The following is a 17,392-nucleotide window of genomic DNA, read 5'->3' as shown; positions in this document are numbered from 1 at the left end:
TTGATAGCAATATAAATAAATATATGTGAGGCTTAAAAACAACAGAAAGCCAGGTTGAGAATGAGATAAGTTAAATAATTTAATATACATCATTCAGAACTGGAGCAGATAGTTTTAGAAATAACATGTGGTGTAAAGAAATCGAGCCAAAAAAAAAAAATCAAAACTTTCTCAGAGAAAGCTTCCTAGAGTAGAGAAGGTGATGGGAGTTAGTCAGTGTGCTTGGGGCTACAAGGGAGGTATTGAAATCTCAATACTTTATATAAAAAAAATGGCTCAGCATAACTCAGTGGTTGCCAACTTTTCTACACTTTGCAATTACCAGGGGATCTTTTAAAAATATTAATGTCTAACTCTCACTTCCAGACACTCTGATTTAATTATTATGGGATGTCTGAGCTAGGCTCTGGGATTTTAAAAACCTCCCTAGGATATTTTAATGTACAGCAACGTTTGAGGAACACTGGCCTGAATAGGATACCATTTAGAAAACTAAAATAACTCAGGAAGATTATTATTATTATTATTATTGTAAACACCCTTTTGTATTTGAAGCTTCCCTTAACTGTGTATAGATGTAAATACATATTTTATGCTAAAAATTGAAATACTGTCTTTAACTACTTTGATTCAAAAAGCAGTGCTGGATACTTGGCTTGTCAACAGCTTGTAGATATATTCAATGAAATTCCATATTATGTTAAAAATGAACATATTGAAGCATTCTATATTAATGAAGATAGATGTCAAAGTAATAAACTTCATTGGGAAAGTAAAACTCAAGAAACATTCATAAAGCATAACATTCAAATACAGCATAATAAGATGTGAAATTACTGCTTTTGTTTATGAGTATGTAGCAAACATAAAATGCATGAATAAGTATCATATTTACTAAATTCAGGGTAGTGATTACTGCTGGGAAATGTGGGAAGAAATGGGATTAGGAAGAGGTACACAATTACTGTGCTTGATTTCTTTAAATAATATCCCAATCAAATACTGCAAAATGATTGGATTTGGCAAAGCTGATGGTAATACCCATGTGTTAGCTACCCTATTCTTTATTCTTTACTCTGTACTTAACATATTCCATAGCTTCATTAAATAGCTGGGCAAATTGCATATTTACACGCAAAAGGATTAAAGTGAGGCTTCCCCGGTTGTCCAGTGATTAAGATTCCAAGCTTTCCCTGCAGAAAGCAGATGTTCTATCCCTGGTCATGGAAGTAAGTTTCCACATGCCACAAGGCATGCCCTCCCCCCCCTCCAAAAAAAGTGTATTCTTATCCCTTATACAAAAACAACTCAAAATAGATGAAAGACTTAAATGTAAGATCTGAAACCATAAAACTCCTGAAAGAAACACAAAGGAAAATCTTGACATTTATCTTGGCAAAGATTTTTTAGAATTGACATGAAAACCATAGGCAACAAAAGCAAAGGTAAACAAGTTGGACTACATCAAAGTACAGTTCTTCCTGACAGTGCGGTAGAAAATCAACAAAGCTAAAAGATAGCACATGGAATGATAGAAAATATTTTCAAATCATTTGTCTGATAAGGGGTTAATATATGAAATACATAAAGAACTCATAAAGTTCAGTAGCCTAATCAGATTGAAAAATGGGCAAAGGGCCTAAATAGACATTTTTCCGAGGAAGATATATAAATGGCCAATAGGTATATAAAATTGTGCTCAATATTATTATAATTGCAAATAAAAATTAGTGAGATATCACCTCACACTGGATAGAAGGGCATTTGTCAAAAATAATCAGAAGATAATTTTTTGAAGGATGTGGAGAAAAGGGAACACTTGTGTTGGTGGGAATGTAAGTTAGTACAGCTACTAGTGAAAATAGGATAGAATTTTCTCAAAAAATTTAAAACTGCCATACTCTAAGTTCTAATAATTTAGAGCTGCATCCAGCCTAACAATTCCACTTTTAGGTTTAGATCCATTATCATAAAGAGGTATCTGTACTTCCATATTCTTTGCAGTATTATTCACAGTGGCAAAGATATGGAAGCAACCCAAATGGCTATTGGTAAATAAAGAAAATATGGTATATATATACAAAGGCATGTTATTCAGCTTTGAAAATAAAGAAATCTTTTGCAACAGCTTGGATGAACCTGGAGTCCATTGTGCTAAGTGAAACAATACACAAAAAATCAAGTATCACACGGTCTCATTTATATCTGGAATATTAAAAAAAAAAAAAAAAAAGTTCATGTTCCTAGTAACAAGGAGAAGAATGGTGGTTACTAAATGTTGCAATGAGGAAAAACCAGGGATATTATCAAAGGATACAGATTTTAGTTATAAGATTAATAAATTTAGAGATCTAATATAGAGCTTGGTGACTATAGCTAATAACAGTGTATTGTATACTTGAAAATTTGATAAGATAATACATTTGAAGTGTTCTCATACAAAAGGGAACTGAAGGATATGTGAATTAAATAAGTTGTGGAAATCATTTAAAAATATTCATAAATCAACCATTGCATTTTACATCTAAATACATAAATGAGTTAAAATCATTCTATAGCAAAAATGAAAGATTATTTCCAATTTTACTATTATTCAAAGTATGCAATAAGGTATTATTTTGTGATAGTTGGAGGAAAAAAGGAAAGCATCCCAACTTAACAGTTTGCAATGTATTTCTAACAGTTAAGCAAGTTGAGAAAGTTTGAGAGTCGGGATGCTGTCATCTCATCGTAGCACTCATGAACCTCAGAGTTGAGTTTTAATTCTGTTAAACTGAACCAAAAGACAATTCAATACAGACAATTTCAACTCTAAATTTATTCAGTCCTTCAATAGCAGACTGTGGGTTTTAAATTTTTGACTTGAATTTTATAAATATGTATATTTTTTATTTTTTTATGTTCAAGCATCAGATAAAAGCTTTTTGTTTTTAATGTTTCAGATTATTCATATATATTGGCGTAGGTTCATGTAAAAACTTTCAATGATATTGTCTGATAGAAGTTCTAAGTTCTCTTTGTTAAGAGATCTCAAAAGACATTTGAAAATCAGTGTGCCCTCAACACAGAAACTTGAATGTATATATACATACAACTTTGACCGTTCATTTCCATAGCCTGGGAAAACCTCTCTGAGTTTCCACGTGGAATCCAGGCTGTCTCTTACATTAGAGTGATATAACTTTGAAAATATTCTCTCTTTTTTTCCCCCCTTTTCTTTATTTCTTTTGTTGTCATTGTTGCTGTTCAGTCGCTAGTCATATCCAATTCTCTGCAACGCCATGTACTGCATCACTCCAGGCTTCCCTGTCTTTCATCATCCCCCTGAGCTTGCTCAAACTCATGTCCATTGAGTCGGTGATGCCATCCAACCATCTCTACCTCTGTCGTCTCCTACTACTCCTGCCTTGAATTTTTCACATCAGGTCCTTTTCCAATGAGTTGGCTCTTTTCTGATGAGTTGGATCTTTGCATCTGGCGATCAAAGTATTGGAGCTTCAACTTCAGCATCAGCCCTTACAGTGAATTTCTTTCGGACTGATAAGCTTGATCACCTTGCTGTCCCAGGGACTCTCAAGAGTGTTCTACAACACCACAGTTCCAAAGCATCAGTTCAGGGCTCAGCCTTTTTAATTATCCAGCTCTCACATTCATACATGACTACTGGAAAAATGATAACTTTGACTAATCAGACATTTGTAGGCAAAGTAATGTCTCTGTTTTTTAATATGCTGTCTAGTTTTGTCATAAGTTTTCTTCCAAGAAATAAGCATGTTTTAATTCCATGGCTGCAATCACTGTAGTGATTTTGGAGCCCAAGAAAATAAAGTCTGTCACTGTTCCTATTGTTTCCCGTCTTTTGCCGTAAAGTGATGGGACCAGAAGACATGATCCTCTTTTTCATGAATGTGAGTTTTAAACCAGATATTTCTCTATCTTCTTTCACCTTAATCAAGAGGCTCTTTAATTTCTTTTCACATTCTGTCGTAAGAGTGGTGTCACATACATATCTGAGGTTTTTGACATTTGTCCCAGCCATCTTGATTCTATCTTCTGCTTCATCCAGCCCAAGTTTCACATGTTATATTCTACATATAAGTTAAATAAGCAGGGTGACAATATACAGCCTTGACATACTCCTTTCCCAATTTTGAACCAGTCTGTTGTGTCATGACACTTTCTAACTATTGCTTCTTGATCTGCATACAGGTTCCACAGGAGGCAGGTAAGGTGGTCTGGTATTCCCATCTCTTTAAGAATTTTCCACAGCTTGTTGACTTACACAGTCAAAGGCTTTAGTGTAGTCACTAAAGTAGAAGTAGATGTTTTAGTGTTTTAGTGTAGTAGAAGTAGATGTTTTTTATGGAATTATCTAGTTTTTCCTGTGATCCAGTGGATATTGGCAATTTGGTCTCTGGTTCCTCTGCATATTCTAAATCCAGCTTGTTCATCTGGATGTTCTCTGTTCACATACTATTGAAGCCTAGCTTGAAGGATTTTATGCATGACCTTTCTAGCTTGTGAAATGAGTGCAATTGTGCAGTGGTTTGATCATTCTTTGGCATTGCCTTTCTTTGGGATTGGAATGAAAACTGACCTTTTCTAGTCCTGTGACCACTGCTGAGTTTTCCAAATTTGCTGGCATATTGAGTATAGCACTTAAACAGCATCATCTTTTAGGATTTGAAATAGCTCAGCTGGAAATCCATCACATCCACTAGCTTTGTAGTTATGCTTCGTAAGGCCCACTTGTCTTCACAGTCCAAGATTTCTGGCTCTAGGTGAGTGATCACACCATTGTGGTCATTAAAATCATTTTTGCATAGTACTTCTGTGTATTTTTGACACCTTTTCTTAATATCTTCTGCTTCTGTTAGGTCCATACTGTTTCTATCCTTAATTGTGCATATCTTTGCATGAAATGTTCCCCTGGTATCTATAATTTTGGTGAAGAAATCTCTAGTCTTTCCTATTCTATAATTTTTCTCTATTTTTGCATTGGTCACTTAGGAAGGTTTTCTTGTCTCTCCTTGCTAATTTTGTTGGAACTCTGGATTCGATGAGTATATCTTTCTATTTCTCCATTGCTGTCTCTTCCTTTCTCAGCTATTTGTAACACCTCTTCAGACAACCATTTTGCCTTTTTGCATTTCTTTTGTCTTGGGGATGGTTTTGATCACTGCCTCCTGTAGAATGTTATGAATCTCCAAACATAGTTCATCAGGCACTGTTTATCAGATCTAATTCTTTGAATTTATTTTTCACCTCCACTGTATAATCATATATGTTTTGATTTAGGTCATACTGGAATGGCCTAGTGGTTTTCCCTATGTTCTTCAATTTAAGTCTGAATTTTGCAATGAGAAGTTCATGATCTGAGCCACAGTCAAGTCCTAGTCTTTTTTTTTTTTTTTTTTTTGCCTGACTGTATAGAGCTTCTCATCTTCAGCTACAAAGAATATAATCAGTCTGATTTCAATTGACCATCTGGTGATGTCCATGTGTAAAGTCATCTTTTGTGTTGTTGGAAGAGGGTGTTTGCTATGACCAGAGTGTTCTCTTGGCAAAGCTCTGTTAGCTTTTGCCCAGCTTCATTTTGTACTCCAAGGCCAAACTCAGGTGTTACTTCAGGTATCTTTTGACTTCCTACTTTTGCATTCTAGTCATGTATGATAAAAAGGACATCTTTTTGTGGTGTTAGTTCTAGAAAGTCTGGTAGTTTTTCATGGAACCACTCAACTTCATCTTCCTTGGTATTAGCGGTTGGGGCACAGATTTGGATTATTGTGATATTGAATCATTTGTTTGGAAAGGAACAGAGATTATTCTGTCATTTTTGAGGTTGCACCCAAGCAATGCATTTCTGACTCTTTTGTTGACTATTATGGCTACTCCATTTCTTCTAAGGGATTCTTGTTGCTCAGAGGGTAAACCACTGTCTGCAATGTGGGACACCCAGGTTCGATCCCTGTGTCTGAAAGATGCCCTGGAGAAGAAAATGGCAACCTATTCCAGTATTCTTGCCTGTAGAATCCCATGGATGGAGGAGCCTGGTAGGCCACAGTCCATGGGGTCGCAAAGAATTGGACACGACTGAGCGACTTCACTCACTTCACACTTTGAATTAAATTTCTCCATTCCTGTCCATTTTAGTTCACTGATTCCTAAAATGATGATGTTCACTGTTTCCATCTCCTGTCTGAACACTTTCAATTTATTTTGATTCATGCACCTAACACTCCAAGTTTCTATTCAAAATTATTCTGTATAGCATTGAACTTTACTTTTGCCCCCAGAAACATCCAGAACTGAGCATTGTTTTCACCTTGGCTCAGCTTTTTCATTCTTTCTGGGGTTATTTATCTGGTCTTCTCCAATAGTATATTGGGCACCTACCGATCTGGGGGAGTTCATCTTTCAGTGTCATGTCTTTTTGCCTTTGTTCATGGTGTTCTCAAGGCAAGAATGCTGAAATGATTTTCCTTTCCCTTCTTCATGTTTTATCAGAACTCTCCACCATGAACTGTTCATTATGGGTGGCCCTACACACCACAGTTCATAGTTTCATTGAGTTAGGCAAGTTTGTGGTCCATTAATCTGGTTGGTTAGTTTTCTGTGTTAGTAATTTTTCATTCTGTCTGCCCTTTGATGGAAGAGGATAAGAGGCTTGTGCAAGCTTCCTGATGGTAGGGGCTGGCGGTGGGGAAACTGGGTATTGTTCTGGTGGGCAAGTCCATGCACAGTAAGTCTTAATCCAATTTTTTGCTGATGGGTGGGGCTGTTTTCTCTGTAGTAAGGATAGTGGTAATGGGGACTGCTTTTAAAAGGATTTACGCCTGCATGCTGGGCCTCCCAGAACTTTTGTAGTCAATGCCCCTAACCACACAGCAGGTCACAGGTGACCCACACTTCTGCCAGAGACTCCCAAGCATACACAGGTAAATCTGGCTCAGTCTCTGGTAGGGTCACTGCTCCTTTCTCCTGGGTCCTGATGCACACAAGGTTTTGTTTGTGCCTTTCAAGAGTCTCTGTTTCCCCTGTCCTATGGAAGTTCTCCAATGAATTCCTGCTGACCTTGAAATTCAGATTCCCTGGGAATACTCAGTCCACTTACCCAGTCCCCAGGTTGGAAAGTCTGTTATGGGTCCTGGAACTTTCACAAAAGTGTGAGAACTTCTTTGGTATAATTGTTTTTCAGTTTGTGAGTCACTTGCCTGGCAGCTTTATAGTGGACCTAATGGTGATCTCCTTCAAGAGAATTTATGCCACATGCTGTGCCACCCAGGACTGCTGTTTCCAGAGTCTCTGTCCCTGAAGCAGCCCACTGTTGACTCATGCCTCAGCAGGAGACCCTCAAACACTCAAAGGCAGTTCTGGTTCAGTCTCTTGTGGGAGTCACTGCTCCTTTCCCTCAGTCCTGGTACACACAAGGTTTTGTTTGTGCCCTCCAAGCATCTCTGGTGGATATGAGGTTTGATTTTAAATGCAATTGTTCCTCTCTTACCATCTTGTTGTGACTCCTCCTTTGCCCTTGGCCATGGGGTATGTACTTTTTGGTGGGATCCAATATGCTCCTGTGGATGATTATTTGGCAGCTAGTTGCAATTTTGGTATTCTTGCAGAAGATGAGCTCACGTCCTTCTACTCTGCCCTCTTGCATTTCTTGAGAAGAACTCAAAGATATGCATTAACTTGTTCTGTATATCCCTTGAAGAGGATCTAAGACTTTGTATTATTGTCGCACTATTGTTCCTTGCCTGCTTTCTCTCTATTTCTGCATTCCCTCATTTTCCTAATTGGTAACTGGCTTCTTATTCGTAGAAAACGGCTTCAGTCCCATATTCCAAAGAGCAGAATTCTTAGTTTCTTTTATTAGCATATGAAAATTTATCATAAGCTTTTATATTGACTGATATTTTCACTTAAAATGAATAATAGCAATTAAAACTGTAAAATATCACTTTTCAACTTTGTGATACTCAATCTTCATAGTGAAGAAATATGAGAAATTAAGTTTAACATACTTTTCATTAGATTAGTAAATAAGAATGGACACACTGAACAATTTAAGATGGAAGAAGTTAAATTTGGAAGTATTATCCAATTGGACTTAACCAGAATTTATTAATTTTTTTTCAAACTCTCATTCTTAAAACATGTATTGGGAGTCTAATAAGTGCCTTGAAAGAAAAGTAAAAGTGAAAGTGATATTACTCAGTCATGTCCAACTCTTTGCAACCCCATGGACTGTAGCCTACCGGGCTCCTCTGTCTATGGGATTTTCCAGGCAAGAGTACTGGAGTGGGCTGCCATTTCCTTCTCCAGGGGATCTTCTGACCCAGGGATTGAATCCGGGTCTCTTGTGTTGCAGACATATGCTTTCCCGTCTGAACCACCAGGGAAGCCCATTAAGTGCCTTATATTGGGCCAGATAGAAGCATAATAATTTGCCTTGGGATCTGGCATGTTATTGGAATAGGAAAGAATATTTCCAATATAATTTTATATTTTTTGTCCCCCAAATGATTAAAAACTACTATGGGAATGCTGCTATGAATGATAAAAAATAAACACTTTTATGGGAAGAAAATAATTTTTACACAATTCTATTTTGGATTTTCAATTCTTTTTGGATTTTAAAGTAGAAAAATATATGAGTGTAAATGCAAGGAACATATGGTCAATATTGATCAGTATGAAAATAAGAATGATAAGCTAAAGATAACTAAAATAAATAAATATAAATAGAAAAATCATGTTTATTTTAAAATTGAATTTTAAAACTTATAATTCAATTAGTTAGGTGATGATCTTACCTTCACTTTTTTAAATACCTCCAAAAATACATGAAAATAAAATTGACTAATATTTCTTAAAGATATTAAAATGTTAAAGAAAGTCAACAAAAATAATTGTTGTCTTAAAATATTTACCTAATTAGAAAATGCTTCTCATCCTTCCTCAAAGTTTATCCCAAATTAAGATAGAAATTTAATAATTGTTACAACCATACATTCAATTGGATTGACTAATATGCTGTTAGTATTAATTTATATTCTTAAATTTTTATAATTTATATTTTTTTCTTTTCCTATGTTTTGTCAAAAATAATGCACAAAAAACAAGCTTTCTATGGATACAGAATTGTTTACTAGTAATTCCCTGACTATTTTTAAATTCCTTCTCCTGCAGCATAACAGATAGTCTGGATCCCCTTCCCTTCAAGACCTCTGTGACTTTAGGTATTCATCTTTAAGAGATACAGAGCACAGCCTCACAAGTACACTTCCTAATGACTAGCAGGTGGGAATGGTTCCTTCCCCAATATCACTATTTTTTTGCCCATCATACATCACTGGGGAGTTCAACTTTTATTTAAATTTTGAGTAGATAGAGAAGAGAGATTTCTAGGATCTTTTTTTATTATTGTAGCAATTTTTTGTCTGTCCCATATGTCTAGGAATGTTAAATATTACAGGTGCTAATTAAAAATTATCTTTTATTCTAGCTTATTATATTTTGTTTGCACAAGTATAAAATTTGATGTAGCTGTAAGAATATTTGTTTTTAAAAGCTAACCCTTAAACTGTGTACACTTTGCGGAGGGAGAAATTGCAAAGAAGTTCTTCATTTAGAGACATTTTTCCCAGTTGACATATTTTGATTTGGGTGAGATTATGATATTATCTGTATCAGAAAGGACAAAAAGGGAGGGGGAAACATGTTGGAAAGTCCTTATTTCCAAAGCTATACGTTTAGATGTAAAAACTTTGTGACTATACTATAGAAAAATCATAACTATTATTCCAGAGATAAATATAACATTTTCCTCTAAAATAACGTTATGAGTATTTTTGGATTGATTATTGACAATCAAATAGTTGCAATGGAAAATTTTATTTTGTTTCTTATTATTCCCAAATTATTGCTGATGAGATATATGCAACGAGTCTGATTTAACCCAGCTTGGACCTTGTACCAATGCAAGAGCATGGCTTCTGGGAGACTCTAAAATGCCATTTCCACAAATGTCACTGTGTGTGTTCCCAGTGAATGGAGGATGACTGGAACGAGAAGCTGATTTAATTAACCTCAGGAGTGTTTATGCTAGCACAGTTAAAAATAATTCATCATTATAAAAGACTCTGGGAGAAACAAAGGAGAACTGTAGTCCACCACAAAGAAGCTAGTGATTTCCTGGAGAGAGATTATAGTACTGGGGACTTACTTGCAAAAATAAAATATTAGAGAACAATATGACACAGACAATTGCTATGTTGAAAATACACTTAACAGCTAGTAGGAAGAGTAACTCTCTAGGTCAGCTCACTTTGTTGAGGACAGCTTTATGTAGGAAGCTATACTTGAGATTTTTGAAAGAAGGAGTGGAGTCAGATTTTTTTTTTTTTAAGGGCAGGATCTTATCTTATAGATAAGAGGAGAGAGAATTCTAAAATTAATCTTAGGTGTTACCTCCTTCTTTTCCTGATTTATGCAGGTTGAGATAAATCTATTCAAATTCTCTCATAGCAGATTTCTTATCTGTAGTATACACTGCCATGCAATAAGGTAATTTCTGCCTTAACATTTGACTTGGAGCACCATGAAGCCAAAAAGATAATGCTTTAGTCTGTATTTCTAATATTAAGCAGAGTGCCAGGTACCTCTTCCTTAAATGTAAGCTGTTTGGTTGGCTGGCTGGCTGGCTAGTTGACTGGACTGGATGGACAGATGGATGGATAAGCAGATTGGATGGATGGATTGGTGGTTGGATAGATATGTTCTAAAGTTATATATGAATAAACACCTATGGAGTTATAACAATTATGAGTGAAATATCCTGTCTGAAACAGTATGTGTTTGGGTGGCATAATATGAATATATTTCATTGTATGAAGGTGACATCTCTTAATGGATTATCTCAGAGGCCAGGGAGATGAGTCTGCAGCTGACCTGAAAAGCTTTGGGAAAGTCATTGAGAACTCTTAGGAGAGTGGCCTCTCAGAATTAGTAATCTGAGCTGACAGAAAGGACTTGATGAGAGCAACTGCAGTATTCTGGGCATAGAGTGATGAGTTCATGGACCAAAGGAGTGGCAGTTAGTATGTAGCATGTCAGGCAAGTCCTAAAAACTCAAAGGATCTCCAAGAAATTTATACGTATATTATAATGGCAATGAAGAAGAGGGAAGAATCAGGATCCATCCAAAATCTTGAGATTGGACTATTGGGAAATGACAAATTATTGGCAGAATTAAAAATTTGGAAAAAAAATTTGCTTGAGAGATACTTGTAGTAAATAAGCTGTGCTCTGGACCTATGGTGCACAGTATACAATGCATTTTAAATAATGTCCTTTAATATAGGCAACAAAGGCCAATTATGGCCCACATTATTAGAATAATTAAGATGACTTTTCCACTTACTCACAAGACATCCTTTTCTCCCACTGCCTTCCCACCCTAACCCCCCAACATGCTAATTTTGCAGTCTTGGGTCAGCTAAAATACCAGTTATTTTCTCTGGGTTATTAGTTGATGGAGTTGTTATCCATCACAGTGATATGTTCACTGATTACTGAAGGCACAAAAGTCATCAAGCCTCAAAAGAGTATTTCAATACTTAGAGAAACTCATGACAGGATAGTCCTTTGCTTAAGCTTAGAAATAAAAATGTTGAAGGAAATATTATCAATATTACCAAAATTATTGCAAAGACCTCTGATAGCATGTAAAGTTAACTCTAAGTTCCTAGTCTATAATAAAAAGAGAGTATTATAGTATCTCCAACTTATAACTCCAATTTATGTGGATGAATTTTCCACATATTAATAATGTGCTTTAATTTTGTATGTAATTTTTAAATAGAATACTCAGTAGATAAATAGATACCAAAGTGTTTGCCTTTTAGTCTCGCATGTCTGACTCAATACTTTGTGACTTGTTGGAACTGATTTAATCTTTTCTGAACCTTAGTTTCCTTGTCTGTAAGCAATATTTTGAATGTACATGTGTATTGAATACAAAATACACTATGTGAGTACAAGCTATTGCTGGTCTAATTGTATATAAATATTGTTTAAAGCCCTACTTTGTTAAACTAATTGATGATAACTTTAAAATATTAAGAAAATAATAATTTAGTGGATAAAGGTATATTGAAATTATATTAAAATGGTCTTACACTCAAGTTTATATTAAAATGGCACCATATCACCTGCTTTGGAAATTTAACCTGAAATAATAGAGCCCACTTACTATTTTGCAATACTTAGATTAGGTAAATCATGTCAAAACACATTCTGTAAAAAGAATTCTGCAAAATAGAAAATATACACAGTTGTCTAAATTAAATTTATGTTTCCTAAATTTTATTCTGTAAGACTGATTTCTTTCATTCATTTTGTGCAAGATAGACCTGGTTCTAGAAATACAATTTCTTGAGTAAATTTTAATTTTAATACTCCACTAAACTGTCAAAATTTTGGCATAAAATTACACAACATATAGATTACCATTTGATGATATTGGCAATGTCACAACTTTGCTTAAAAACAACTTTGGTCACTACTTGAATTATTCAAACATGCTTTTATGTTTCATATGTTAATTTTTTCCTCTCTGCAGTTCCCCAGTATCTTCCAATTAAAATATTATAGGTCTTTCTATGCCCTTTGATTATTGCTCTACAGTCAAAGTTTTCTAGAAAATACCCTGTCATTCGTCACCATTATTTAACCACTTGTTTTCTTATTTTCATGGGAATGATAGAAAACATTTTTGAAAACAGAGACTCTTTATCTCTAATTCTTATGGCAGATTGTATAATAGCATATATATAACATAGATGTCCATTAAATATTGTTTTGGGGCTTCCCTGGTGGTTCAGTGGTAAAGAATCTGCTTGCCAATTCAGAAGATGCGAGTTTGATCCTTACAACAAGAAGATATCCTGGAGAAGGAAATGGCAACCCAATCCAGTATACTTGCCTAGGAAATCCCATGGACAGAGGAGCCTGAGAGCTACAATCCATGGGATCACAAAAGAGTTGGACACAGCTTAGCAACTCAAACAAACAACAAGAAATATTGTTCGCTAAATTTTACAAAATGGCAATTAACTTGTTTATAATGTTGTTAGCTAGTTGTACACAATCTAGATTTTGAACAACTGAAATATTTTGAATGAAATCAACTGATAGCTGCTGAAATTTTCTTGGAGCAAATTTGGTTGTCTATAATTTTTGTCCTTTCTTTATTCTTTGAAAAAATAAACTCATTTGAAACGAGTGATTAAATACTAAAGTCTAAGCATCAACTCCTTTCTTTATTTTGTAATAGCAATTTCCAGAGCAATATCCCTGTCTATCATGTAGGCTCATAAAATGTAGTTGATAGAACTGCTTTATGTTTCAGAAGTCACGAATGCCACATATGTACAAGTAATATAATTCATTCATACAGAAAAACATTTTAAATCTTTAAAAACCACATAAGGATGCATGATAATTATATTTGTTAAAATAATATTATAAGTAGGATGTCACACTAGTGTAAAATTGGGGCACATGAGTTCCATAAAATTTTAAGAAGCCTTTAAGCATAAATTTAAGTGCATATGTTCATTATTTCACTCATTTGGGAAACCCTGCCAGATATTTCTTGATATTTAGTTGTAAAATTTTTCTTTAACTTTATACTTTATTTGTAAGATATGATATGATTTTCTTAACATTCATTTGAGGGAACAAAGTCTCCACTATACTTGTAACACAGTGGAAGAAAATAAAGGTAAATGACGAATCCATTGTTCTAAAGCTAAGAGTGGCAGAGCAGAATATCAAGTCCAGATCATTACTTTCTCTCAGAAAAATCTTATATTCTTAGCTGAATAAACTAGAGGAAACAAGAGGGAAGAAGGCAGGAAGACATAATATTGAGAAGGCAGGAAAACATAATAAAAGAAATATGAAACAATTACTTTGGAGTTATATCTTGTCATTATATGATAAATTTAACCATAAAATGATACTCAGTTCTACTCTTGTTAATTTCCCTGTTTGAAACATTCTGAAAGCCTTTTCTTGGTTACATGTTCAAATACTAGCTGCTAATTGTGTGTTTAGTATTAAAGTGCCATAAGATACAGTTTTTTTTTCTTTTGTTTGATTCCAGTAAGTTTTTAATGAAAGATTGAATAAGATCACTACGAGGAGCTGATGATTTTATCCTCTAGTCTCTTGCTGAGCTACATTAGGAGGACTGTCCAGATTATTAAATTTCTCTATATCAAAGTCTTCTCACCTCTGCTGGGGACTAACAGGTTGATTGAAAGTAAGAAACAGTTGGACAGCTAAGAAGACAAAAAGCATCAGAAGGTGGATGATAATGTTCCATGATAGATATATTTTTGGCTGGAATTATTTCATGTTTTAAAGAAGATCTTGCAGCATAACTTAATTAATTTCCTGAAATAAATCTACTAACTAGAGTGTCTGAAAATATTACTTGAAACTCAAAAATAGTAAATAGAAATGTCTTAGTTCTTTCTATAATAAACCAATAGGTTTTCCTCATAGCTAGCTGTTTTTTTCAAGTATTTTCCTTTCATTAATATGATACTTTTAATATATGGTCTAATTTACCTTTCAGTTCAGTTCAGTCGCTCAGTCATGTCCAACTCTTTGAGACCCCATGAATCGCAGCATGCCAAGCCTCCCTGTCCAACACCAGTTCCTGGAGTTCACTCAGATTCATGTCCATCAAGTCAGTGATGCCATCCAGCCATCTCATCCTCTGTCGTCCCCTTCTCCTCCTGCCCCCAATCCCTCCCAGCATCAGAGTCTTTTCCAATGAGTCAACTCTGCTCATGAGGAGGCCAAAGTTCTGGAGTTTAAGCTTCAGAATCATTCCCTCCAAAGAAATCCCAGGGGTGATCTCCTTCAGAATGGACTGGTTGGATCTCTTCACACTCTCAAGAGTCTTCTCCAACACCACAGCTCAAAAGTATTAATTCTTTGGTGCTCAGCCTTCTTCACAGTCCAACTCTCACATCCATATATGACCACAGGAAAAACCATAGCCTTGACTAGACGGACCTTTGTTGGCAAAGTAATGTCTCTGCTTTTCAATATGCTATCTAGGTTGGTCATAACTTTTCTTCCAAGGAGTAAGCGTCTTTTAATTTCATGGCTGCAGTCACCATCTGCAGTGATTTTGGAGCCAAAAAAAATAAAGTCTGACACTGTTTCCACTGATTCCGCATCTATTTCCCATGAAGTGATGCCATGATCTTCATTTTCTGAATGTTGAGCTTTAAGCCAACTTTTTCTCTCTCCACTTTCACTTTCATCAAGAGGCTTTTTAGTTCCTCTTCACTTTCTGCCATAAGGGTGGTGTCATCTGCATATCTGAGGTTATTGGTATTTCTCCTGGCAATCTTGATTCCAGCTTGTGCTTCTTCCAGCCCAGCGTTTCTCATGATGTACTCTGCATAGAAGTTAAATAAGCAGGGTGACAATATACAGCCTTGACGTACTCCTTTTCCTATTTGGAATCAGTCTGTTGTTTCATGTCTAGTTTGAACTGTTGCTTCCTGACCTGCATATAGGTTTCTCAAGAGGTAGGTCAGATGGCCTGGTATTCTTATCTCTTTCAGAATTTTCCACAGTTTATTGTGATCCACTCTTGCCTGGAAAATCCCGTGGACAGAGGAGCCTGATAGGCTGCAGTCCATGGGGTTGCTAAGAGTGGGACATGACTGAGTGATTTCACTTTCACTTTTCACTTTCATGCATTTGAGAAGGAAATGGCAACCCACTCCTGTATTCTTGCCTGGAGAATCCCAGGGATGGAGGAGCCTGGTGGGCTGCCGTCTATGGGGTCACACAGAGTCGGACATGACTGAAACGACTTAGCAGTAACAGCAGCAGCACACAGTCAATGGCTTTGGCATAGTCAATAAAGCAGAAATTGATGTTTTTCTGGAACTCTCTTGCTTTTTCCATGATCCAGCCGATGTTGGCAATTTGATCTCTGGTTCCTCTGCCCTTTCTAAAACCAGCTTGAACATCTGGAAGTTCACAGTTCATGTATTGCTGAAGCCTGGCTTGGAGAATTTTGAGCATTACTTCGCTAGCATCTGAGATGAGTGCAATTGTCCAGTAGTTTGAACATTCTTTAGCATTGCCTTTCTTTGGAATTGGAATGAAAACTGATCTTTTCCAGTCCTGTGGCCACTGCTGAGTTTTCCAAATTTGCTGGCGTATTGAGTGCAGCACTTTCATAGCATCATCTTTCAGGATTTGAAATAGCTCAACTGGAATTCCATCACTTCCACTAGGTTTGTTCATAGTGATGCTTTCTAAGGCCCACTTGACTTAACATTCCAAGATGTCTGGGTCTAGGTGAGTGACCACACCATCGTGATTATCTTGGTCTTGAAGATTTTTTTTGTACAGTTCTTCTGTGTATTCTTGCCACTTCTTCTTAATATCTTCTGCTTCTGTTAGGTCCATACCATTTCTGTCCTTTATCGAGCCCATCTTTGCTTTTATGCATACTGCCAAAATATGTCTGTAATGGAATTTCAAAAGTTTTCTTTTTACAGTAAGATTTTTAACCTGTCCTCTTTACTCAGTCTCTTTAATCCTAGGATTAACCTAGCTACAATTCCCTAATCTTTTCTTTAAAGCATTGCAATGATTTTTTGCAATGAAGTGAAAAGGTGAAAGCAAGGTTCCAATTAAGGCCTGTCCCTTACAATGTGAAATGCAGCATTCATTCAGTTTATCTTACACCTACGTGAGGTTGTACACACTCATTGCTGCACACACTGTATGGGTGGCTGTCTCTGGGCATGTGGTTGGAGTTCTAAAGTTCTGAGTCATCAGAAATTCACTTCTTTAGCTGCTTCTCACAAAATGGAATGAATTTCTGGAGTTAGGTCATCCATGCTGCTGCTGCTGCTGCTGCTAAGTCGCTTCAGTCGAGTCCAACTCTGTGCGACTCCAGAGACAGCATAAATACGCATAAATTAGGGTACAGATTTCCACATCTCAAATCCACCGTCTTCTTGGACTTGAATTTGTGTCTATTTTGATCTGAAAGTTTCCTTTCTAAAGAGCCAGGAACTAAATTTCCCATTTGCTTAACTGGCTAAGGAGAGAAAAAAAAAGTCTATTCACCCAAAATGTTACCAAATTAGGACCTAATTGCTGTGCAGTAACTAGATGATTAAAATGTAAATGACTATGGTGAGGTTCATATGAGAAGAAAGTAAGACTTTTGTAGTTTCCTAAAACTGACAGAATAAGTCAAATATAGTGTCCCTAAACAGTATTTTTTCAGTGTATGAAAATATGAACTAGTGATTTGGTAAAAATACTTGCATGA

General features: G+C 35.8%; 1 protein-coding gene across 2 annotated transcripts in view; it reads left to right on the top strand.

The window, feature by feature from the left end:
* PCDH9 (protocadherin 9) overlaps window positions 1–17,392 on the top strand; it is a 1,167,447-nt gene that overhangs the window by 965,206 nt on the left and 184,849 nt on the right. The gene's annotated exons all lie outside the window — the stretch shown is intronic.

The sequence above is a fragment of the Capricornis sumatraensis genome, chromosome 12 (genome assembly GCF_032405125.1).
Source record: "Capricornis sumatraensis isolate serow.1 chromosome 12, serow.2, whole genome shotgun sequence".
Lineage (NCBI taxonomy): Eukaryota > Metazoa > Chordata > Mammalia > Artiodactyla > Bovidae > Capricornis > Capricornis sumatraensis.
The sequence above is the reverse complement of the archived record's forward strand: the minus strand, read 5'-3'. Positions and strand labels throughout refer to the sequence as shown.